Source organism: Canis lupus, chromosome 16, assembly GCF_011100685.1.
Source record: "Canis lupus familiaris isolate Mischka breed German Shepherd chromosome 16, alternate assembly UU_Cfam_GSD_1.0, whole genome shotgun sequence".
Lineage (NCBI taxonomy): Eukaryota > Metazoa > Chordata > Mammalia > Carnivora > Canidae > Canis > Canis lupus.
The window spans coordinates 11193247-11218816 of NC_049237.1; the positions used below are offsets into that span (position 1 = coordinate 11193247).

Genomic DNA, 25570 nt, shown 5'->3' on the forward strand with positions numbered 1-25570 from the left:
GAATTGCATTTATCAAGCTGTATCCTTCAGGTGTGCACGCGTTACCCTATGCAAGTTGCACTTACGTAAACAAAGAAAAACTGTAAAAGCAATTGGTAGAAAAACAGTGGAAGTAGCAGAAACAGCAATCTGATCCCCACAATAACACACATACAAGAGAACTCATGAATTTTTCCAATGTAGAAACCTTAAAGAACTTTCGAGCCTTTATTACAAGTACACATGTTCGCAGCTTTGGTGGCCTGTCAAACATACTATTCTTAGTGACGCTGGACAGACTTCCACTCCATATTCGCCAAACTATCTTTTCCTTTCTTTAAAACATATCCTAAACCACACTTACTCTAGAAATATGTGATGACTAAGAGGGAAAGAGACCTTAAAATGGTTTAATGAGCACCCTAGTCCTTGCCTTTGTGTCTGCGGCACATTTTAGTTACTTTACCACACAGTATACCTCCTGCCAAAAAGGAAAAGAGGTCTGGACAACTATACACAAAATGCACTATGTGATAAACCATTCTTTGGACTTTTTAAAATGAAATTCCATCTGAGTAAGCACGGGAGCACCCTTCCTTCTCTGTCCTAAGAATCTGCAGAGCTTAGTATTGATGATGAACATAATCTCCTAAATGGTGCTGACCACACAGTGTGCTCTAGGGCCAACAGCCACAAAGCTAGAGAAAGCCCTCTGTCTAAAGGTTATCATGCCCTGACAAGGAGAGTGAAGGGAAAATGGAAGCTATCCTCAGAGAGCTGCTGAAAGTTGTATATGATTAGGCAGCTGTATTTGAGTCGATGTCTGTGTCTTTCTCATCGTCTTGAAAAGTTGGAAATTTGTATAGTCAGCTTTTTAAAAATTTTGTCCTGTTTTTTTTTTCTCCTAAAGTCGGCAGGCTGCTGGTTTAATAACTCTAAATTAGTTAATTCATTGCTTTGAATTAAACATGTGAATCAAATTTGCAGAGGAGTTGAGGCTTGTTATGACTCTGACAGAAAATTCTAGAATGAAAGCTGTTGTTCCAGAGAAGCTGAGCAATTGCAAACAATGCATCCCTTTAGGGATCTTTTTCAATGGCGCACATGCCTTCCACTGGAAGCTGAGACAGAGCACAAGGCAACATGGAACTTTGGGTAGTAGGTCAAGGACAGTTTTGAAAAGAGAAGTAGGCCACCTGGGTGGCTCAGTGGTTGAGCATCTGCCTTCGGCTCAGGTAGTGATCCCGGGGTCCTGGGATCGAGTCCTGCATCGGGCTCCCCGCATGGAGCCTGCTTCTCCCTCTGCCTGTGTGCCTGCCTCTCTCTCTGTGTCTCTCATGAATAAATAAGATCTTAAAAAAAGAGAGAGAGAGAGAGAGAAGAGAAGTAAAAATCAGCTTAGGGTCAGAGAGAAGCTAAGAGTTGTAAGTTACTATTTTTCCTCTGAAGAGTAGACTCAGATAATAGGACCAGAAATTGTGAAAAGATTAGGATGTGCACACAGAAGTGAATTTCCCTTCTTCTGTGTACGCAGAAGATGCAAATTTAGATAACACCTAACAGGTAAGTAGAGAAAAGGACACTCGGTTGTACCTAGGAATCTGTATTTATTGTTAACACGTTTCTACTTAATGCTAGGTTGAGGACAAAAAGGGGAAAAATTAATACATGTGTTGCTCTTTTCATAAAAAGACACACATGAAAAGTAAAGTGTATTGCGGTTTATAGACACAATTTTTCTCTTTAAATAAATGTACCCTCCCCGTAAGTGTAAGCTTCGTTGTTCTTCTGGTAGCAATACCTAGCATGTAGGTATGGAGTCCCAAGGAATGAATTCACCTCCATAAGGGTAGATTTGGGTTCTTTAGCTTTTCAATGACAGAAATGACATAGGCCTCATATGCCGATGACTCACATCAGATTCCGTGACGCTATAAAAATAAGATAGTAATGAAGTGTAGAGAGTAATGCACAGCAACTGTTTTAATTGTTCCCAGTCGAAAGACAAAATGATTGTTTCCTCAGAGTCTGATTGCAGCCTATTTCTAGAACAGAGCAAAATGACCATCGTGTTATCTCATGAAAACGTGAGAAATGAGAGCACAGAGGAGATTCAAGTTTTTACTAAATGATCTAATGGCAATGAGATGGGGACACACAAAAAACTGCATCAACTCAGTAAAGATTTTTTTTTAGGTTATTTATTTATTCATGAAAGACACACAGAGAGAGGCAGAGACACAGGCAGAGGGAGAAGCAGGCTCCATGCAGGGAGCCTGATGTAGGACTCAGATCCTGGTTTCCCAGGATCATGACCTGAGCCAAAGGGAGACGCCCAACCGCTGAGCCGCCCAGCTGTCCCTCAGCAAAGATTTTTGTATCTAAAATACTACTTTAGAGTTCAAGCAAGTTGGTCGGAGAGAATCAAGTTTTATGTGGTCAATCAGGACAGTCCATCCTTTCACCTGCCTGCAAAAAAACTACTTTCCTGGTGGTGACCACTGGAACCGCGCCCCTGTTGAATGTCTGTAGTGTTCGTCACCACCAACACTGCCTCACCTTCTCTTCTTTTCCTCCACCCTCCTCTCCCCTCTCTGGGCTCCACTAGCTCAAGCCTGTTTCAGTATTTAAGTACCCAACTCCCCCACCTCTTCTGATTCTCTCAACACTTTGGAAAATCAGAGCCCTCATTCAGACTAAGCTAGGATTTGCCAGCCCTGTTCTCTTTTCCCAGAAGGCGGGTTCCCTGTTGACTGTGCCCAGAGTGAGAGCCCTGACAGTGACACTTCCCTTTTCGAATTACCGCATCTTGGCTGGTAAATATCCCCAGCACAGCTTACACGCTCCATCTTGTCATCTAAAAAAAAAGTAGCTAAACTTCAAGCAGTGCACATTATTGAGGTATTTGAATACCATGTCTGTATCTGAATAATGCCTGAGAAGGAGAGATGGTCAGACAGACAGGCTGTGCATGGGTGGGGGCTTGTGCACAAATCTGCTGGGTGGGATGTTTTTCCTCCAAGTACAATTGTACCCTCAGCCAACCAGTTTTAGTTTATGTTCTCTCAAGGCAAGACTACAGACGGCTGGACCTTGAAGAGAACATGTTAGAGTAGAATCCTGCGGTTAATTAATCCTCCTAAACAACTCAAAGTGAAAGGAAATAGAAAATTGAGAGAATTTCCCCTGGACTCCCTCACCTAACCACTGTGCGTGCAAGTGTGTGCCAAGGGTGTCCACTGACAAAGAAGTAATAATGACACATTGAAGAAGAAAAGAAGGAATGTCTCTGCTCTTAAGAAGGTCTAAATCTAGGGAAATTCTTTCACAAATGTCACTTCCTCTTGAGGAAGATAGCAGCAAAGGCCCACCAGCCTGGTTATCCTTCTAAGAGACACATAAGCCAAATGGCTGGCCTCTCTGCCCCATAGGGTGGTGTAGGTTTTCTCTCTATATGAGTTATTCACAGATAACTAGGAAGGGTCTGTGGATACAGTACATAAAGCTTTGGTGTTGCACCTGAGATCAAAGCCTATCTCTGCTACGTTCTAGTTATGTGAAGTTAAATTTGTTGACTCCTTTTCCACATCTAAGAGAGGTGGAAAATAAAATTTTTCATTCAGATTTTTTAAAAAAATATATATAGTACGCAAGGCTCCTAGCAGATGCTTAAGTAATCACGATTATTAAGTTCATTATCACTTAACTTTTTTTTTTTTTTTAGAGACAGACAGAGAAAGAGAGTGCACATGTGAAGGGGGGAGGGATGGAGGAAGAGGGGGAAAGAATCTCAAGCAGACTCCAAGCTTAACTGGAGCCTGATGTGGGGCTCTATCTCACAACCCTAAGATCATGGCCTGAGCCTAAATCAAAAGTCAGATGTTTAATGGATTGAGCCACTCAGGTGCCTCTAACGTGGTTCTAACGATAAGCAGAGCACTAAAAACGAACGAACGAACGAAAGAAAGAAAGAAAGAAAGAGTGTACTATGTATTTCTTCTCCCAAAATAAGGAAGCAAGTTGAAGCAATTTTTAATTTTGTAGGAGCCTATTCCATGCCATTTTTATTATTTGCTTGCATTCATCTTAAGCATTTGGGAAATCCCATCATCATTCTATAGTATCCTGATTTTTAATGCCAAGATGGTAAGAATCTTTGGTCTAAACTTCAGGGAACTTTAGTCTAAAAGTTAGTGACTAATTCTCTTCCTAACTGAAAGGTCACATGGTCAAAAACAAACCTCCATTTAAAATTCCTGCTAAACATAAGGAATATAGTCAATGATATTTTAACAGTATTATTTGGTGAAAGAGGGATAGTAGCTGTTCTTGGGGTGAGCCCAGTATAAGGTAGGAACCTGTGAATCACTATGTTGTATACCTGAAATTAATGTAATACTGTGCATCAGTTATACTCAAATAAAAAATTTCAAAAATAAAATAAAATTCTTGCTGTAGATCCACCGAAGATTATTTAGCAATTCTATACTTCTGTTTTAGCTGAAAGTGATCGGTTTATTTTGGCGAATATGATCTTCTCAAGGAACTAGGAAAAACAAAATTTGCCCCTACATAAACTAAGAACAAATAATGAAATTATGAGGTTGATTTGTTGTTAATAAATACAAAAACAGCAGAATTGAATTCTGCATCAGATTGTGAAGACCTAGAACAACATGGTCATGTGATCTGTGGATGTGCGTAAAGTTAATCTGCGCCTGAACATTTCCCATATTACTTGAAGTGCTGTTTGAGAAGACCCTATTTTTAACATTTCATTTTATCAGTTCTGCTAAATGAAGGTAGAATTGAAGGTAAATACATAATGATAAGAACAGGAACAAAACAGAGTGTTCAGTCTGCCACAGGTTAGTGTTCTTGAGGGTCTTCAGGCCTTTTCTGGCTTTATTGTGCTTCTTTCTTGTGACTCCTCCAATCTCTTTATGCAGTTCCTTACCTTCTGCACGTGTGCATCTCTCCCCCATCATCCTTCTTCAGTGGGTGTGCCACAGAGAAGATGGCACAAGTTGTCCGAGGAACCCCCACGAGAGGTCCTCATCTCTAATGTTACATTCCTCTTCTGCCCTGACGACTGGCTACAAGTATGACACTCAACTTTATGATGCAGTAACTATGTAACATTCATCTGGAAATATTATTCTGAAGATAAGAGAACCAGGCCTCATCATCTTAGAATCCAGGGGTCATGCAGAGGTTAGACGTGACCTGTAAGAGCAGGAGTGGGGGGGTTCGGGCCTTTTGGGGATCAGAGGGCTCAGGACAGCCTACCAAGTGGGCAGGCCCTCTCCAGAATGCCCCTGGGGCAGTAGTTTTCAGCCTAAACCTGGATAGGAGGTCTATGCCTCTTCCAGCAGTCTTCACTGGGGTGCCTGTGTGGCTAGGGGGATGGGAACACTTAGCCGAAGTGTTCTAAGAACAGACTCATTTGTAAGCTGCCTCTGAGTCTCTGTTCTTCATGCTAAAACATCCTCAGCTCTGTGTCTGCATTTAGGAATGTAACTTGTGAGCGGCCTGCCTCTGGCTCTTCCCTTGTTTGGTTGCTTTCAAAGCCCACTGTAAAGCGGAAAGGTGGCAGCCTGACCCACTTTGCTACAGTTTTCTTTTCTTTTTGCTATTGTTATTAAAATAATGAATGACTCTGTGCATAAAGCAGAAAGTCACAATGAAGCAGCCTTGTCTACGCAGGAGAAAAGACCTAGAGAAAGACCATAGAAATGACAAAAACAGGAGGCACGATGGGGGCAGGGATGTGAAGTGGGGTGGAGTGATCTCTCATTATGTTTGAAACAATGCCTGGGACAACCTCAGATTTCCAACTGGGAGCCGTTTGAATAAAGTTTAGTTTCTGTTTAGATAGAATTCCAAGTTTTTCTTTTAAGATTTTATTTATTTATTCATGAGAGACACAGAAAAAGAGGCTGAGACACAGGCAGAGGGAGAAGCAGGCTCCCTGCAGGGAGACCGATGTGGGACTCGATTCCAAGACCTTGGGATCACGTCCTGAGCCAAAGGCAGACATTGAACTGCTGAGCCACCCAGGAGCCCCTAATTCCAAGGTTTTAAACACCCAATCTATATAGCTAGTTCCCCTATTCTTACTATGAACTGCAGATTCCCATTTATAGAACCCAAACAATATTTTCAAATGCTGAGGTTAAATGAGTTAGAAAATTCTTAATTATTTTCAATAAAACAGAAATTCTATGGCTATAAAAGAGAAAGAAATCATGCAGTGTAGTTTCATGACTGCTCAGAGTTCGGATGGATATGGGAGCAAGGCGGACAGAGAGACATCTATTTTGTAACCCAAAGGTAAAGTAAAGTGAAAAAAATAAAGAGGTTATTTGAAGAAAATGTAGAAGAGGACTTTGAAGATATTTGGTTTAGTTGCTTTAAAAAAAATAGGGATGACAACGTAAACAGAAGAAAACCCTGCCCAGTGAGGGTCTAAAGATTTAAGAGCAACAGGTGTCATTGGTGAGACCACAGCCTTCTGAAGCTGAAAAGAATGGCATGTGGAGCATGTGGGGAGGGAGGGCATGGCCCAGAGTTACTCCTGCAAAGAGGAGGGAAGGGGTTGATTAGTTCGGGAGGTATCAAGAAACAGGGTGTTTAGAAAACTTTTTAAAGCCATCTACTGAGTCTGAGGAAGCCAGGTATGGCCGAGGACTTCAGGAGTGTCAGAAACAGAACTTCATGGCAGTGAAGAACACTAAAGTCAGACTGTAACAAACACTGATGTCATCGGCCAAGCTGCTATCAGGAGTCATCTCATTGCCAAGCATCTTTGACTGGATTTCAATTTCAAATCAACCACCCCCATTGTTTTTCTCTGGATTCAGCCCTGGCTTGACTTGATTTTCTGACCTTGAGTTGAGTGTCTTCCCTTTGACAACCCCAAATTCCCATCTAGGCACGGAAGCCCACTCCAGAGTTTTAGTAAGTTTCTAAATTTTCCAAGAGGAAATTTCTTTTTGCTCATGTAGTGACAACACCTGCTCAGTAGATCCACTTCGAGAATTAAATGAGATAATATTAACAAAAGGATTTAAACCAAGCCTGGTCTGGACGTCTCAGTCTTTACTCAGAGACTTCAATAAAGGCTGAAATAAAGGCTCTGTGTAGGCTCAAAGTAGAAGTGGAGAGAGAATTACCTTCACAGTTGGTAATGCTGTTAATTGAACAGCAGGTCTGTTGGAACTGCCATTTGACTACTTCCTTTTATTTAGAATGTATATTCTTGAATTTCTTAAGTTCACGGGGATTACGAAGATTTCCTCTATAACAACTTTCATGAAGTCACAACCTCTCACATTCAATTCAATCACCATTTGTTACTCAACTATGTACAAGTTTATAATACATAGATTTGCTAATTTGCTAATAATTGTTACCTGTTCACCGACATTAACCAGGACCCGACCCTGAGTTGGCAAATAGTGGCCGCGTTGGTGTTGGGAAGGCCAACAGTGCTCTGCTTATATATCCTGTTAGGTAGGGCAAATTGTATCACACGGTGAGTATCGAGAGCCAAAAGGAGTCACAAATGGCTTTTGTTTAACTATGGATACACTTTTGAGTACATTTTTGTAGGATGATAAACAATAAGGGGCATTATTAATGGTGGTTTACGTGCTTTACATTTTTAAGCCATATGATGAAAAACAAACACATAGGAAAAGAGAGAAATGAATATAAAAGAATATTCACAGGACAATTTCATGACCACCCCTATCACCTCAGCCCCAAATCATCAGTTTATCTAAGTGAGTGTTGTCCTCTAATTTTGGGATTTGATGCCATCTGATATCAGCAGTGGAATGAATCTGAGACTCCCATGCTCCCCTTACCTGCCTGCAAACCACCCACTTTTGCTCTCTTCCAACTCGCTCGTAGCTGGTCCGATTGTTTTCAATTTAGGACTTTGGGGGTGCCATCTGGGAGGGGCTTTTATTTGAATTTGCTTCATCCCCACAACAAAATGTTTAATTATGCAAGATGGTGTCTGCCTCAGGACCTCAAACAACCACTCCCTCCACCCACACCCATTTCTCACAGGGATCTGTTTGTTTTAAGAGAGCAGTGTTGGTCTACACACACGCAAAGAGCATGGGTCTGGGATGTTAAAATATCTGAATTCTCATCCTGGACTTGGTATTTAACCTCCCCGAGTCCCCAGGTTTGATTTTTGTCCTCTGTGGCAGGGAGGACATTCAACCCCAACGTCTCTCTCAGCTCTAAAAGCATTCTAGAATTCTAATTTTACTTTAATTCTCTTAGGATCCATATGATGCCGACTGAGAGGTCAGAGATGATCGTCACCGACTTCTGCCTTAGATCTATATTTTCCTAACTACTGAACTGCCTATGCCTACAGAGAAAAGTGCTCGCTCGCTCGCTCGCTCTCTTTCTCTCTCTTGAATTTATACTATTGGGGCTCTGCTGTACTAACTGAAGAGGCTTGTGCTTTGTGTCAGCTAGTTTTCTTTGTTACCATCCTCATGTCCCCCACCCCCTATATCCTGGTACGTCTCAGCTTCCCTCTGTGACCCTTCATCCATGCAAGCTTGAAAATTAGATTCAAATTGCTATCTGTATTTTCATTTCACTCTCAATATTGAAAACGTACAAGCATGAACTAATTCTCTCAATCTAGCTCCGTATTTACCTACCAACTCATTAAAAAGTGGCTTTAGCACTGGAGCAAGAGATCATATATTAGAGCAGGAAAGCAATTTACTTGGCAAGTTCATTTGTGTGCTCTCTCCAATGTCAGAGCAAAGGTTTGTCCTTGGGATAAGGGCGTTTTCTTGCCCAGTTTGGTCTCTCCGGCTGTCTGATTCCTCAATTAGCTGACACCTCTGTGCCAGTGATTTTATTCTGCACTTACTTAGTGGACGGGCTAGAAATAGTCGTCCGGTGACTTGCATGCTGGCTTTATAGCATCGCTATAATCGCTGCCTAAGTATCCCTGCAAGGAGGCAGGAAAGTGAAATGAGGCTCCTGGTGCGGGTGGGTTGGAGACATGCAACAATTTGCAAAGGGTAAGGAAGGGTATTTTGACAATTTTCATTGGAAGCCTGAAGTCTAAACAAAATTACTAAATCAAACAAGAATAAATTGCCTCTTGTATTATGTTCTGTGTTACAGAGCAGAATTCAGTGCCAGAGATTTCTGTGTAAAGTCTCGACTAAGGATGGTGTGTTTCTCTTTTTCATTTCAAAAATACAGGAGATTTATTTACAATATATTTTCACCCTGCTTACACAGTTCCCTCCGCCCTTGGATGTTAAAAATAAAATTTGTTGTGAATTGTCCTTCTGATTTTCATGGTCGGAACAGGAGAAAAGAAAGCCAAGAGAAAACGAATTTTCAGTCATTCATATGTGACCCCAAGGAGCTATTTACTTGACCATTCAACAGCTATTTTTCTTCTGGCTAACTTCAGGGGATGCAAGGGGGAACCCTGTTCACTTGTTTCCCCTGGTCAGACACTTTAGAGTATGCTTGGAGAAAAACGTGGCTTTTAAGGCTATTGAAATTTTGTTGTCTATCTTCCTACATACATATGTTAAAAGTTTTACGTGACTCCAGTGTCTCGCTGGGGCCAGGCAAGGAACTGAAACAGAGAGAGAAGCAGGCTCTTTTGTCCATGAACAGGTGCAAGGTGTGTGGCTGGGAGGCTCAGAGAGGCTGGGAGCTGGAGTAGCTGGCAGCTACTGACAGGGCCATCAGATACTCAGAATTGAAAACACACACCAGAAATCTGGATCTTCTGTGTGTGTTCTTTCAGTTTTTAAATCTTGGGCCAACATTGGAAAATACTTACAAGAAAGCAAAATCCATCTGTGTAAACAGATTTGGCCTGGTGCCCTTCTTTTCTGACCTCTGGCTTTGAAAGGCTTAGAACGTTTTCATTTTTTAAAAAAGATTTTATTTATTTATTCATGAGAGACACAGGGGGAGAGAGAGAGAGAGAGAGAGAGAGAGAGAGAGAGGTAGAGATACAGGCAGAGGGAGAAACAGGCTCCATGCAGGAACCCTGGGATCACGCCCTGAGCCAAAGGCAGACTCTCAACCGCTGAGCCACCCAGGGATCCCCAGCTTAGAACATTTTCAAATAAAGATAAACATGGACATTTTTCGAGGACATTACATCGTCTTCTAATGCATCATTTTATGGGTAAATTATGTTTAATTCTGTAGCCATACTATAATTTAATTAAGCAATCCTCTATTTGTGACATAAGCCATTTCCAATTTTTCACTTTTCACTCTCACATAGAATGGTACAGAAAACTTCCTTGTGCATCTTTTTTTTTCTTTTATAGATCTCTAATTGCTTTCTTTTCTTAAAAATATTTTATTTATTTCTTCACAAGAGACACAGAGAGAGGCAGAGACACAGGCAGAGGGAGACGCACGCTCCACGCAGGGAGCCCAATGTGAGACTTGATCCCAGGTGTCCAGGATCACGTCCTGATCAGAAGGCAGACGTTCAACTGCTGAGTCACCCAGGTGTCCCCTCTAATTGCTTTCTTAAGGTAGCTTCCTAAATGTTGGATCATTGTCCAAAATTATATACACTTCTATTTTTGACAGTAAAATCCCACCAGCAATGAATGGATCACTATACCATTTTCCTATAGCTGTTAACAAAAATGAGAATTGTCATTAAAAATGTGAATCAGTTAAGCAAAATATTCTGTTTGAAGTTTTAGCTATCATTTTACAGAATTGTGAAGTTTTATATTTTTCATTTCATTGACCACTGGCATTTATTATTTGTCCTATTTCCAGGGAAATTTTTGAACATATGCTGTACCTATTAATATTTAACTTTATGGTATCATATTCAAACATTCGGAATTTCTCCACTCCAAATAAGTTAATGTTTAAGATAATACCCTTAAACTAGTTCACATAATTTATACTTGAAGTTATAATTTATTAGGTTATATTTTAAAGCATGGTATGAAGAGATATAATACTGATTTTTCCCCAAATAGTTTGAAAATCACTCCAGAAACGTGTATTGAACAACTTATACTTTCTTCAGAAATTTGAAAAGCTAACTAATCATCTAATAAATATTTCCAAAAACCTACATCTGTTTCTGGGCTTTCCAGTCTATTCCATCGTTTCATCTAGATTGTCCTTGTACCAGCAACATTATTTTTTCTACTTTAATTGTGTAATGTAATTAGAAGCTCTAATTATAAATCCCATTTATTACTATACTGTTTTGAATTAACTTTATTGTATTTTCATGCTATTTTTACATTAATCTTAGAATATTTTGTGAACTCCTCCTCCTTATGGTATTTTTATTGGACTGTTATAAATTAATTTGGGAAAAATTAACAACTGTCTAGTATTAAATCTTCCCAGGCAGGAAGAATTTTCTTTATTCATTCTAGTTTTGCCTTTTGTCCTTCTATGATGTTGTGTAGTTCTTTTCACATGTATCTAATATGAAATTTTTATAGACCTGTTTGTGTTTGTATGTTGTATATATCTTGCTAAGATTGACCTTATTTGTTTTTAGTTGCACAATGAATAGAATTTTTGTCACTATATTTCTAACTGTGATGTATAAAAATGTATATAATTCATACTGCATATGAATTATAGTCTTTGTATCTGGTCACCTCTGTGCAATATATATAGAATATATTTAAATGTGAAAACTATTATTTTATATCTGGCCACTTTCTATGTACAAATAATGTATATATTAATTAAAATTATGCTTATATATTCATTGAAGTTCATATTATTCCATAGCCTTCTCACCTATGAATAAGGGTTATTATAAGTTGACTATTCTCTTGCCTCCAAATTTATTCTGTATAGAATTGAAGGTTTTCAGAAAAAAAAGAATATAGCAAATAATCTGCATAGTCCCTCCTCCTGATTAAACCAACTATCTCACTTTACAATTAGCAGAGACTGCATAAGATCTAGTCCCACTCGTAAGTCGGTTTTCATCCAAAAATTTAAGATACTCATAAATAAAAAAAAATCTTATGTAAAATACTTAATACATTTGTTGTAATCTCATATAACTTGAAAAACTAATAATTATGACAGTTATCTGTGTAAAGACAATAAGACTGTGTCTCTTTTTGGAAAGGAGCAGAAGGCACTGTGGAAAGTGACTTTTGTATAACCAAATAAATACCTCTGTCTTAAATAAGGAACTGATGTGGCATATGTAGTGTGGTCTAGGAAGGCTGACATGGTATTTCTGAAGCCAAAGAAATAATATTGATTAGATGGCAATGCAAGGATACCTTGCAAATAACTTTCATATGGAGTAAGCACTAAGTGTCAGTAAACACAGACACAAAATACATTACTGACTCTTCTGAATCACCATTGATGTTTGAGCTCTGACACTTTTGACTATAAAAATGACAGGTTTATTTTTGTTTTAGAATGTCCCCTCATTCTCCCCAAGGTCTGTCACTTTGTGATGGGAGGTCAGGGAAGGGGTTGGAGCCTGGCAGCAGGTACACTCAGAGAGGCAGAGAGAGCATTTGGAATAGCAAGGTCCTGATTTCACCTTTCATCATTGAGTCTTCTGCAATTACATGGCATTGCAATGATCACAGATGCAAGTAACCTTTTTAAACAAAGCGGTGGAAACATCCACTCACTCGTTTTTTAGCATCAAATCTATGAGCTCATTGACTGATTTTTTCACTGTTCACTGGCGGCTGTGATTTCTCTGTGGACTGATTTTGTGAGTGCTTTCTTCTTCTGGGAGAAGAAAATCAGGCATGGATAGCATTTAGAGTCTGTTTTCTTCCATCATTCTTGTTCCCTCTGCTTATTTATTTCCCATCATAGAATTTTGGAATAAGAATTCCATGTAACATTCGTGAAAGCTTTTCTTTATTGATCAAAGAAGGTCCAAATCTTGCACCTACCTCATTCTTGTGCTCTTCTTGGCCTGGGCTTATTTTGGTGACAAGCAGAAAGCCACTTGGCTGCTTTCCCATTGATGACCAGCCCTGGCACTTTTCCATGTGCCTGCCAAGGGGCTATGGCCTCATCTTCAAGGGAGTTTGTACCTGTCCAGTGTTACTGCCCTCTCCACATTTCACAGGGAGCTGGGACTGGCAATAGCTAACACTCTTTGGATATCTAAAAAGAACAGGCCCCAATGGCAAGGGTGGTACTACTGTTATCCTCCCTTTTGGATAGAAGAAGGTAAGTTTTCAGTGCCAGGCAGAGATGGTGCTCAGACTTGAAGCCAAGGTGGTCTGATGGCAAAGCTTTTGCTTCTGATCATGCCAACATCTCACCTGTCAGAGCAGGAATGTGTTGTTTTCCTCTGTGTGTGTCTGTGTGCATGTGTGAAAATATAGTTACAACTTGCCTCTATAAATGGACCTGAGCTCACTATAAGTTCATCAATATCTATCAAAACTGTGATGATTAATTTTGTATGTCAACTTGGCTAGGCCATAGTACCCAGTTATTTAATCAGACATGAATCCAGATGTTTCTGTGAAGGTAGTTTCTAGATGTCGCTAACATCTAGAACTAACATTGTAGAATCAACATTGTTGAATTTAAGTAAAGGAGAACTGCTCTCAATGATGCAGGCAGGCCTCATCTTACCAGCTGAAGCCTTTAGAGCATAATTGAGGTTTCTGGAAGAAACCTTCTGAGAAGAAATTTTGCCTCAGAACTTCAGCAACTTCCTAAATATGAGACAAGAAACCCCCAAAATCCTAGAGAAGAACACAGGCAGTAACTTCTGTGACATGGGCCATAGCAAGATTTTCTAGATATGTCTCCCAAGGCAAGGGAAACAAAAGCAGAAATAAACCAATAGGACAACATCAAAAATTAAAAGCCTCTTTCTGCACAGCAGAGGAAAGAATCAACAAAACTAGGCAACCTACTGAATTGATGAAGATATTTGCAAATGACATATCTGATAAAGGATTAGTACTATCAAAAATACATAAAGAACTCAGCACCCAAAAACCAAATAAGCCAATTCAAAAATGGGCAGAAGACATGAACAGACATTTCTGAAAGGAAAACATCTAGATGGCCAACAGATGCATGAAAAGATGCTTGTCATTACTTATCAGGGAAAAGCATATCAGAACTACAATGAGATACCACCTGATGTCTGTCAGAATGGCTAAAATAAAAAAGACAAAAAACAAGTGTTGGTAAGAATGTAGAGGAAAAGGAAGCTTCATGCAGTGTTAGTGGGAATGCAAATTGGTGCAGCCATCTATGGAAAAGTGTATAGAGGTTCCTGAAAAAGCTAAAAATAGAATTAGCCTACAATCCAGCAATTGCACTCCTGGGTATTTACCTGGAGAATACAAAAACACTAATCCAAAAGGACACACACACCCCTAGGTTTGTAGCAGCATTATCTACAATAGCTGAGATATGGAAGCAGCTCAAGTGTCCATCAATAGGTAAATGGATAAAGAAGATGTGATCACACACACACACACACACACACACACACACATAGTGGAATATTATTCAGCTATAAAAAGAATGCCATTTGCAACAACATGAATAGAGCTGGAAAGTATTATGCTAAGTGAAATAAGTCAGAGAAGACAAATACCATGTGATTTTACTCATATTTAAGAAACAAAACAAATGAGCAAAGGGGAAAAAAAGAGAGAGGGAGAGAAACCAAGAAACAGGCTCTTAACTATGGAGAACAACCTGATGGTTACCAGAGAGGAGGTGGGTGGGAGGATGGGTTAAATAGGTGATGGGGACAAAGGAGTGCACTTGTCCTGATGAGCACTGGGTGACATAACAAATTGCTGAGTCACAATATCATACACCTGAAACTAACATAACACTGTATGGTAACTATACTGGAATTAAAATAAAAACTTAAAAAACACTGCAGCAACTCCTGTCTGAGTTTTCAGCCTGTTAAGCTGCTCCACAGATTTTACACTTGCTGGTTTCCACAATTGCATGGGCCAATTCTTTCAAATTAATTTAAATAAATAAATAGATTGATAGATGAGGATATACAGTATATCCTTATTATTTGCAGTAGTTATATTCTATAAAGCCCACCTGAACACTGAATTAGTGAATACTGACACTGCTCCTAGAGGAAATACAGGGTTAGGTTCCTGCAAGCCTCTGGCCACAACATTTTTGTCAATTAATCAATACATAGCTTTGTTTTATGTATGTAGCTGTCTCTGTTTAAAGATACTATATTTAATGTACACTGTTGATTTGTTAACATTGAACTCACAGCTGATAGCACTATATCCACATCTGAATGACACCTGCTTAACACACATATTTTCTCTATATGGCACATGACAGCTTTCTGTGCTTATAAATATTAGAGAGAAGTTCAACACTATGCTTGAAGATCATTTTAAGCAGAAAAATTGCTTACAGAAAGCACAAAAGTGTGAAATATGTGGTACTAAATGGATCACAAAAAAGGACACAAGAAGACAGAGCATCACCTTTGACCTCAGCTAAGAGCATGTATGTCACATGACTCAAATTTTCACTCTTCTGTGCATGTCTGGAAATGACCATGAAAATATCACAAGTGTTGATTTGGGGATTAGGATTATTTTTTAGCTATATGGGGGTGGCTGGGTGGCTCCATTGGTAAAGCATCTGCCTTCAGCTCAGGTCATAATCCCAGGGTCCTGGGATCCAGCCCCACATTGGACTCTCTGCTCAGTGGGGAGTCTGCATCTTCCTCTCCCTCTGCCCCTCTCCCCCCAGATCCTGCTCCTTCTTTCTCCCTCTCTCATTCTATCTCAAATAAATAAACAAACTCTTTAAAACAAACTTTAGCAAGTATGTAAATTCACAAATATGCAATACACACATAATATATATCAACTGTATACACATATATCCACACAACCTTCTAGTTATATTTCTCTGGAGAACCCTGACTGATACAATGACTATATCAACACAACCCCAAATAAAGTGACATTTTAATTTATTCATTGTGAATAATCAAATCAGGATAGAAAATGAAACTAAAGCCTCATGAAAAATATCAACATTGTACTCAATTTAATAGTAGAGCTTATTAGAAATAATTTGATAACTACAAATGTGTGCCTGAATTAAGGCAATACTGAGAGAAATCGAGCGTGTGTCTATTACACTTCAACCTATCATATGGTGAAAACATTTCAAGTTATTTGTTAGATGTTAAGTTCAAAATCTTGATTGGCAGGTTGCAGTTGATCTGCGAATGCTGAATCCACTTGCACTGGTCTGTGCCTGTACGCTTACACATACAGATAAATTAATTTGTGTTGTTCCTTTCACTCCTCTTACCAGTTGTCAACTATAAGCATTGCATGTAAGGTAAGTGGTTCACTGAAACTTTTTCATGCTTTATATATGTGGTTTCACATGTATTATTATTATTATTATTATTATTATACATAAATTAGAATGTAAACATATACCTTTGTCATATATATCTGTGATCCACAACTTTTGTTAGCCACACTACAACTGTATTTAATGATATTTTCAGGGTCAATCTTACCCTCTTCTTCATTCTCTCTACCTATCTTTTCATTGTCAATATACTCGTCTCTGGTATGTGTTTCTCTGGTCTCCTCTGCCCCCACAATCTCTCCTTCTTCAGGACTGAAATAAAGTTTGACTCTTAAGTGGTCAACGGATCAAGAGCCTATGAACTAATCAGAATAGAGGTTTGTTTTCCAACTGCAAGAAGAATGTCCAAATTTGGAACATTCTGACATATTAAGCAAGATACTTAAAGTAATGTGTGGACCCTCTTACTGATAAGCTGAATCAACTTCACTTGGAATAGCAGATATATCTTAACAGATAGCTTGTCTCTGGTCTGCGATTGGTCTCTTTAGGCTGGAGTTAATAAAATGACATGATGATCTAGATAAATTGCTATTTTTGAAATCATAATAGTATCTGATGGTCAGTTTGAACTGACATATATATCTCTTCAAAGCATTATTGTAACTTCATAGTAACTTAAAGTTGTATCTATAAAATGACTTACTTTAGTAAAACTGTAGTTTGCCTTCATATTATAGTGTATTTTCTATGTTCCCCTCACATGGCATCACTGAAAATTGGTTATGCATATAACTCCATCAGGTAGACATGGTAAAGGAAGAATTTCCATCAGAGAAAAAGAAAACCGGGAGAAGACTGTAAACCTGTATAAATGTCTTTGAAGAAGTGCACTCCTCCAGACCTCTAGATGGTAGCTACAGAGAGCTAACCCAAGCCTGGCAATGTTCTGAAATGGAATAATTATAGTACCCATCTCAACAATTTGCTGTAAAGACTAAATATGATCACGATAATGTGGAAGGGAGCAGTCTGAGCAAAATTAGAGAGGAAGAAATTGCAGTGCATCTAAGTTCAGTGGTGCTGGGAGTGCAAGATTGAGTCTGGGAGAGGTCAAAGGAGGTAGCTGAGAGTTAGGAAAAAGTTAACCTGTGGAGCACTCACGTGCCCTGCTGAGGAAATGCAGACTTTATGCTATAGTGGGTGTGATCTGATGACAAGAGGGTCGAAATAAGGTAGCCCAATGGATAATGTATATTTTAAGTAGATCTAGGAGGTCATCCTGCAAGGGCTGGATTTGAAAAGACAAGATCCATAGCAGGGAGACCAGTACCTCAGTACCTGGATCACGACAATGATCCATGGCAAAGAACAGATCCAGGGCGGAAATGGTAGGGCCAGAAAAGGGACACCAGGCTTTAAAATGTGTGGTTGAAATGAGGGATGAAGAGAAGGGGTCATCAGAGAACATACACATTTCTATCATTAGTGTGAACTCAAGCAGAGGGACTTGAACTCCTTACAAGAGGCTAATGAGACCACAGTGCATATCACTGATGTGTATCTTTAGCACTGAGCCTGCAGGACATGACAGATTCTATTCTCATTAAGTAAACTGCTTCTCAATTAAGCATCTGGCTTTGCATAGGTTTGCATTTACCATGTGTCACACAGAGAAAGAGCCCTTAGATCCTCATGACCTAAGTCTGAATTCTACTTCAGTCATTAATCATTTTGTGACCTTGAATAAATGAAGTAACTAACCTTCATATCTTTAAATATTAAATAAAAATAAAGAAGATCTATTACATGGGAGGAGATAGATGAAGGCAAGATGCAGAAAGTAAAAACCATAAAAGTAAATATTATTGAATTCCTAATAATTAATTTACTCCAGCATGGATTTTCCCCTAACATGTATAGAAATAAATTGGTAAAATGTGGAGTCAATATAGCACTGTGGTCAAGAGAATGAGGCCTTAAGTCAGACTAATGAGGACAAGATCCTGGCTCTATCATATTCTAACTATGTGACTTCCACAGTTACACAGCATCTGCATAGCTGAATTTTCTCTTTTGTATAATGGGAAAAAAACTCATTAGGTATGATAGGAAGGCTATCACTACAATATGAAATGATAAATGTCAAATGTTTTGAATATTTCCTAAAACCTGAGATGCACTGAATAAATGTTAATTCTTATTATGAATACATACATTTATGTCTCTCTCTATAAATGATACATGTATGTAGACATTTACTTGGCCGACCCACATGAAAATGCCAATATTTAATCATTTTGAAGACAAATATGATGCTGACCTATAGTTTAGTCATATATATAAGATATTCTATTATAATATTCAATGTTAGATACATAAATGTATATATATGCATAATTGATTACTTGTCTTTTTTGCTCCTCTGCTCAGGGAAGCAATGGCTTCAGGACAGAGTTGAATTAATTGCCCACTAAACTATGTTTGCCTACTCTGTTGCAACTGTAAGAGAAGTAGGAAAGAGTGTGGGCTGAGGTGGACGGTACCACTGGACTCAACTCAGACCTGAGTAACCTTGGATAAGTTATTTAAACTTTCCAGGCTGTTATCTCCTTTACAAGTTGAAGAAATGATAAAATTGTCCTAAGTATTAAGTGAGGTAATTCATGTAGAGTATAGATGCCAGAGGCCAGCACATAGTGAACACTCCAAAGTGGTAGCTATTGGTACACAAATTGCTGATTATTCACTAAAATTCCATTTTCTACAGATGACCACATTATATTCTCTCATACAATCTACTTCTTTGCTTTCCCTTCCTTCAACTCCCTTGACCTCACCTTTCTCCTCTTTCCTTTTTAATGGTAAACCAACCTGATTGACTACATCTCAGTTTTTCTGGATCTATCTACCTATAAAAGAACCATTCCCAGAAGATAATACATCGTGTTTTGATTTTCCTTTTGCATTTTCAGGGTGATGAGATGTATGTATATGATGAGATATATGCATATTTTTAAGTATGACTTACAAGGGGCACCTGGGTGGCTCAGTGGGTTAAGCATCCAACTCTTGGTTTCAACTTAGGTCATAAGCTCATGGTCGTGAGAATGAGCCCCTACTTGGGCTCTGCAGTCAGGGGGGAGTCTGCTGGAGAATCTTTCTCCTTCTCCCTCCACCTCTTCCTCCCCCATTGCTCACATGTGTGCATGTGCACTCTCTCTTTCTCAAATAAGTAAAATCTTTTTTTAAAAGTATGGTTTATAGACAATATTTCTCCTCGTTCTAGAAGGGGAAAAAACACTAATACAATATTAACCTGTGCTCCGCATTTTTTCTCTATTTGTTTGTAAAAAATGTAATAAAAATTTTGCAGCTTTTGAGATCAATAAAGAGTATTAGACACAATCCCTGGAAGAGAGAAAGACTTAAATGAAGCCTGAATATGCTTAAGAGAGCACTTATGTGGCCTCAAAGAGGGCAATTTGATTATGGCTAACAAAGGAGGATTGTAAATTTAGGAGGCCAATCTTCTGGAAATAGTCATCAGTATCCCTGATTAATGTATTCATGCCTATGAATGAATACAGTTTATTCCTTTGCCCTACCTCAGTCCATTGGCACAGCTGTGGTCACTGTGAAGTGCAGTGGCAAATATACTCACTGGAGAACCTTTTAGAGTTTCTGTCTTCAGCCACTATGACCATGCTAGGGAAACACTGGGTATGCAATAAATGGTGTTAAGTTAATCAAATGACTAGCAGGGACACTGGAAACAGCTTTAAGAGACATTTCCTCCAGACCCATCTTCTGACCTTTAATTGGTCAAGTGGTAGATGTAGTTGGAGATGTGTCTGAGGATGTGTCTGAAGCAAGAGAGGGGACCTTTGGGTTGTCTAATGCAAAAGAAAGAAGTCTTGTTAAGTAGGCTGTGGACTTTTTTTTTTTTTTTTTTTAATTTAGAGAGAGATTAGAGTGCACAAGCATGGGGGGTGGGGAGGAACAGAGGGAGAGGGAACGAGAATCCCAAGCAGGCTTCACACCCACCACACCCACTTCAGGGGGTGCTCCATCTCATGATCCTGAGACCAGGACCTGAGCTGAAATCAAGAGTTGGACTCAACCAACTGAGCCACTGAAGTGTCCCTGTGGCTGTACTAATACAGTCCCCCAATGCTGCTCTGGAGCCAGGCAGGAAAGAGGCTGTGAGCCTGGACTTCAGGGAAGGGAGAATAGGAGAAAGGAGGTGAAGGAAAAGAAAGAGAAACAAGAAAGAATACCTGAAAGCAGTTAGAAACTGCATGTAAGACACTGGAGGTACATTTTGTCAAGTAGAAGAGAAAACCATTTTTGTTTGGTTTGTTCTGGTTTTGCCTGTTTGTTTGGCTTTGCTTCAGATATTTTGCATAGGATTACAGGCAGAATTTAAGTTAATGAATGAATGTCCTAATAAACAAATTGAATCCAATATAGAACAGGTATATTTCATATATAATCAGAGTGATTTTGAACAACATAAAATCTCTACTCACCTTACAAAGGGTGAGAAAGGGGCCCTGCAGATAAGGGAAGCCCAGAAAAAATGCTATACAGGATCAGGTTCAAATCTGATCAAAAACGGACCTGCCCCAGGGGTTGAGGAAAGCATTATTGATATTTTCTTAGCTGAGTATCTTTGAACATTCAGACCAAAATTTTAAAAAGATATGCATTATCAAAATAATGACCAGGTACATAATGGAAAGGCAAAAATAGTTCATCCTAATTGGTCCGACCCACAATGAATGAATCAAAGAGTTGGAAAGGAAGGAGGTCTGTGTCTGGCAGACAGTTGAGTAGTTTACCATGCATTGAACTAACCTGTCATCGGGACCTTGGGGGATCAGTATATATACTGCTTTTCTTTGCTCTTATATTGGAATGAGAGTTGTAGCTTAGAATCTGTTGAGAATAGGATTGAGTCCATATGCACACTGTTTAGATTTTTTGGAGAGTAAATGACAGTGTAGAGAAGTATCAATATAAATAACCCAGTCGTTGAAGGAAAATAAATGGAGCAACCAGAGAAATGAAAAAGGTAGGCTATCTCATATTTATATATTTTTTAAACCGCCCAAGTAAGAAAGTGCTTTGGTGTTTCCACAGACATGGATTCAACTTGAAAAAAATAGTCATGGGGTTGGTTCAGGGCTCCTCTCCACTTCTATCACTGCCTACATGAGTCATAAATCAGTTGACTGTATCTTCATCTATTTCTAGAATGGGGGAGGGATGAGCCACTTGATATAGTTATTGAGGATCCATCCATTTATATCAAAGAGAAGAAATACGAGGTGTCATCTATCCTCCAGATCCCTGATCCAACCCTTTGTGCTACGGAGAAGCTATTAGATTTTACTGGCCTCACACATCGGTAAAAAATGACCTCAGTGTGAAGGCTGGTCTTTATCAAATGAATAAAGAAAATATTGATATAACCATCTTCATCCAAAGTGGGTTGCACAGCCATTGAGTTACACACAGCTCAGCAAACCTACCTTACGTTGGTCTTCTCCAGAGAACTAAAGAAAATGCTCACATTACAATATGTCCTGTCTCAGGACAAAATGAACTTCATTGGTTTCTTTGCTATCACGATTCAGGACATTGCAGATACCAGAGGTGGTCTTCAAACATAATTCTGAGCAATCTCTTTTGATGCATATGGCTGAAATGCACATGTTCTGACACCTGCAGATTTTACCTCAACACTGTTGAAAATTTGGAATCAGGGCTCCAACACCTTACCATGATGCTAAACCAGTATTTACAAAGTTTGTTCGCAAGTTCCATGATTCACTAAAAGATGTTCTGTGTAACCAACCATTTCACTGTCAAATAAGTTTGAAAAGTTGTACCCTCAAGTCTTCTTTTGGTGAATTACTCTTTACACTGGTGTATTAAAAATGCTGCAGTAAAGAAACCATTAATTTGGATTATTTCAGTATTTCTCTAAATTCTTTCACCAGAGAGCATTTCTTTTCACAGGATACATAGTAACATCTTATTTTTAAAAATGCCATAGAATACAGTTTGGGAACACTTGCTAAATGAATCAATAACTTGAGGGGGGCATTTGAATGAAAATAATTGAAGTTTCCTGGACATTCCAATAATTCTTGTACCTCCTTACATTTGTACGTACTGTTCCTTCTCCCAGAATGACTGTCTCTCATCAGCAATCCACCCACTCTCCAGCCCTGTCCCTATGCTGGTTAAGACCTTTCAAGTCTCAGCTTAAAAGTAATCTCCTGCGGGAAGCCTTTCCTGACACCTCAAGACTGCATGGGGTGTCTGTCTTCTGATATTTCTTAATACTGTGAACTAGCACTGTTTTGGCACTTAACAACTTTTTTTTTTTTTTTTGAAGGAATTGGCTGCACCTTTTCCCTACTGTAAACCTAGTGCCTCTCCTAAGACCCTGTATATGGAATTAATAAATAAATATTTGGTAAATAGATGAGTAGGAAAAACAAAAAAACATTTCAGGAAAGCATATCCTAGAGATTGTTAGGAGGAACATAATAAGACCCTAGGGAGAGAGGTTTAGGGAATCAGGAAACCGCAGCTTCCCTTTCTCATTAGAAATTTATCCCAGAGAGCAAGGCTATCATGTAACCATTAAAATGACCGAATCAATTCTAGGGGACATTAAACTCTTGCTCATACGGACAAGAAAGCCCTTGGGATAATTTATTCACAAGTTCCTTACTAATCTGCTTTAGAGGGAAGCCATGTGGAGAGTTTCTCTTGGATTCCAAAGCAAACAGATGTTCTGTCTCCCACAATGATGCAGAGCTACTTACATTTTTCCCCCTTTAGAGCCAATAGTAGTACATAGTACAATAGGAATTTTATGCATTTTCATGGAAAAGCAACTACACCATTTACATAGTCAATAGACTGCAACATTTCTAGAACAAAGCTCTATGAATGGAATTAAGGATGTCCTTGAGGGAAAAATGCTATCGCTAGAGGCTGCTGTTAGAGAATTAGGGGCATTGTTTCAGGATCCCCAGAGATTCAGGGTTGGTGGTGAGATCCATCTCTGCAATTGGGCAAAGGGTTTCACTCTTTAAATAAGCTTCAATTTGACTTGAATAATCATCTTGCTCTGAGTAAAAGTAAAACTAAAGGCTCATGTATGGACCTCTGTCTAAAGCTTGGTACCTCAAAACTTAGGCCTGATGGATGACTGTAGGCTCCTAAGTGGTTTCTCAGCTTTGCTTTCCCTTGCCTTCTGTCTTAGAAATAACAAACTTGATGCAGACTAAGATGCCAGGCTGTGTCTGGTTCACAGACCTGCTCCTCATGAGCTACTTGTGTTATTTATGCAGGTTCCCTGGCCACTGTCTCAGTTTACAAATCTGGAAAATAGGGATGATGATAACATCGCATACATCATTGGGTTTGATCAGGATTCATTTAGTTATTTAACGTCTGGCACTTTTAATAAGCACTCGCTAAGTGCTAGATATTATTAATCTCATTAGTATTAATAATGTTAACATTTTATCATTCACAAAGCAATATGGCACTCACTGCTCCTGTTCAAAACCCTCTAAGATCTCCCCAAGTCTAAACTCCTACCCTTGAAAATACTCTATCTCACGCAATACTTAGTATCCCACTCTCCCTTGATACTCCATCTATAGTTCAGACTGGAGACTTCCAATGTATACCCCAAACCATGCTTAGCTCTTAGCCTAAACCTCAAGATTTTTTACTTACTTTTCGTAATACAACCTTTCTTCTTTTTAACTAGTCAATTTCTAACTTTTCTTCAGAGTCTTGTCCTATGGCACTTCACTCGAAAGATCATTCTCCTATCTCTTTGATCACGATACTATATCTTCTGAACCGGAGAAAACAACACTGCATCCTGAACACATACACACACGCACGCATGCACAGGCACTGATGTACGCTTCACATAGACATTTCTCGAATATATCCATCTTGAAACTATAAACAAGAGAGAGGGCTGCAACTTCCTGATTTACCTATGGTATTGTTGGAAGAGGTGATACACTGCCCTACTCTATTTTCTTGTTCTGTTTCTGTACATTGGCTCTTGTATTATGGGCACTAATCTCACATGCTTCTTTCCCAAACACTGCCCCAATTTATGAAAATGAAGCCTAGGAAGAGATAAAATAAATGGAAATATTATAGCACCCCTAGTAAAGGAGAAAATATCCCTCCTCTGTTATTACAGACCTTGTTTGCAAACAGTGGAAAGTGACATTTTAATATTTGAAAATGCCAGTGTGATCGTTTTATTGTTGGGTTTTATTTTGTTTTATTGGGGGCACTGCAGATTAATTTTTCCCAATCTAAAAAAGTAAAATCTTACCCTCAGACTTCTCCCCCATCTTTTCTGTAAATAATTATCAATTAGCTCTTTTTCTCCTTCCTTCCCTCCTCCTCTGTCCTTCCCTACTGGGATCTGTGAGAGAGAATTTATGTATCTCTCTAATTAGACATATAATTTTATTTGGGAAAGGGCTGTGGACCATTTGCCCTACTTTTTCAGAGTCAGGATGAAGACGTTTCTGCTGTGGGAGTCAAGTGACCCTCCAGAACACAAGCTGGAAACCAGAAAGCAAGTTCTAAGTCACTTAGGAAAATTACTTTTCTTACAGAGTGTTGTATGTACCATTTTCTGCTATCTCAGCTTAACATCCTGACACCTTCTGCAAAGAGTCATCTTCCATTATGGCTCACTCCTATGAGCTTTAAAGTACTTATTTCTGAAGCTGCATAGTTTAGCAACTAATTATACACTGTCTTGCATTGTTCGGTCCCGTATCGTAAGCCAGAAACCTGGAAATCATCCTTAAATCTTCCCACATTTAAAAAAAATTAACTCCTTCGGATACTGTTTCTTTTATGCCCTGTGTACTACTCACCACCTTTGATTTATTACCATTGTTATTTTAGTTTAGAGTCTCATCAATTCTCACCCCAAAGGCCACCTGATGGGTCTCCCTATCTTGAGTCTTACTCAAATATACCCTCTATTCAATAGTTTTTCCAACTTATCAACTTAACTGTGCCAACCTGCTGTTGAAAATTCATCAGGGGAGAATAAAACCCCAACATGGACAATCCTCTAAGACCTTTCATGCAATGAAATCTGCCTGATTCTTGAGCCTTATATCACATCAATACTGTCTCC

General features: G+C 39.0%; 1 protein-coding gene across 2 annotated transcripts in view; it reads right to left on the reverse strand.

Annotated features, from left to right (window-relative positions):
• CHRM2 (cholinergic receptor muscarinic 2) overlaps window positions 1-25570 on the reverse strand; it is a 145876-nt gene that overhangs the window by 13566 nt on the left and 106740 nt on the right. The gene's annotated exons all lie outside the window — the stretch shown is intronic.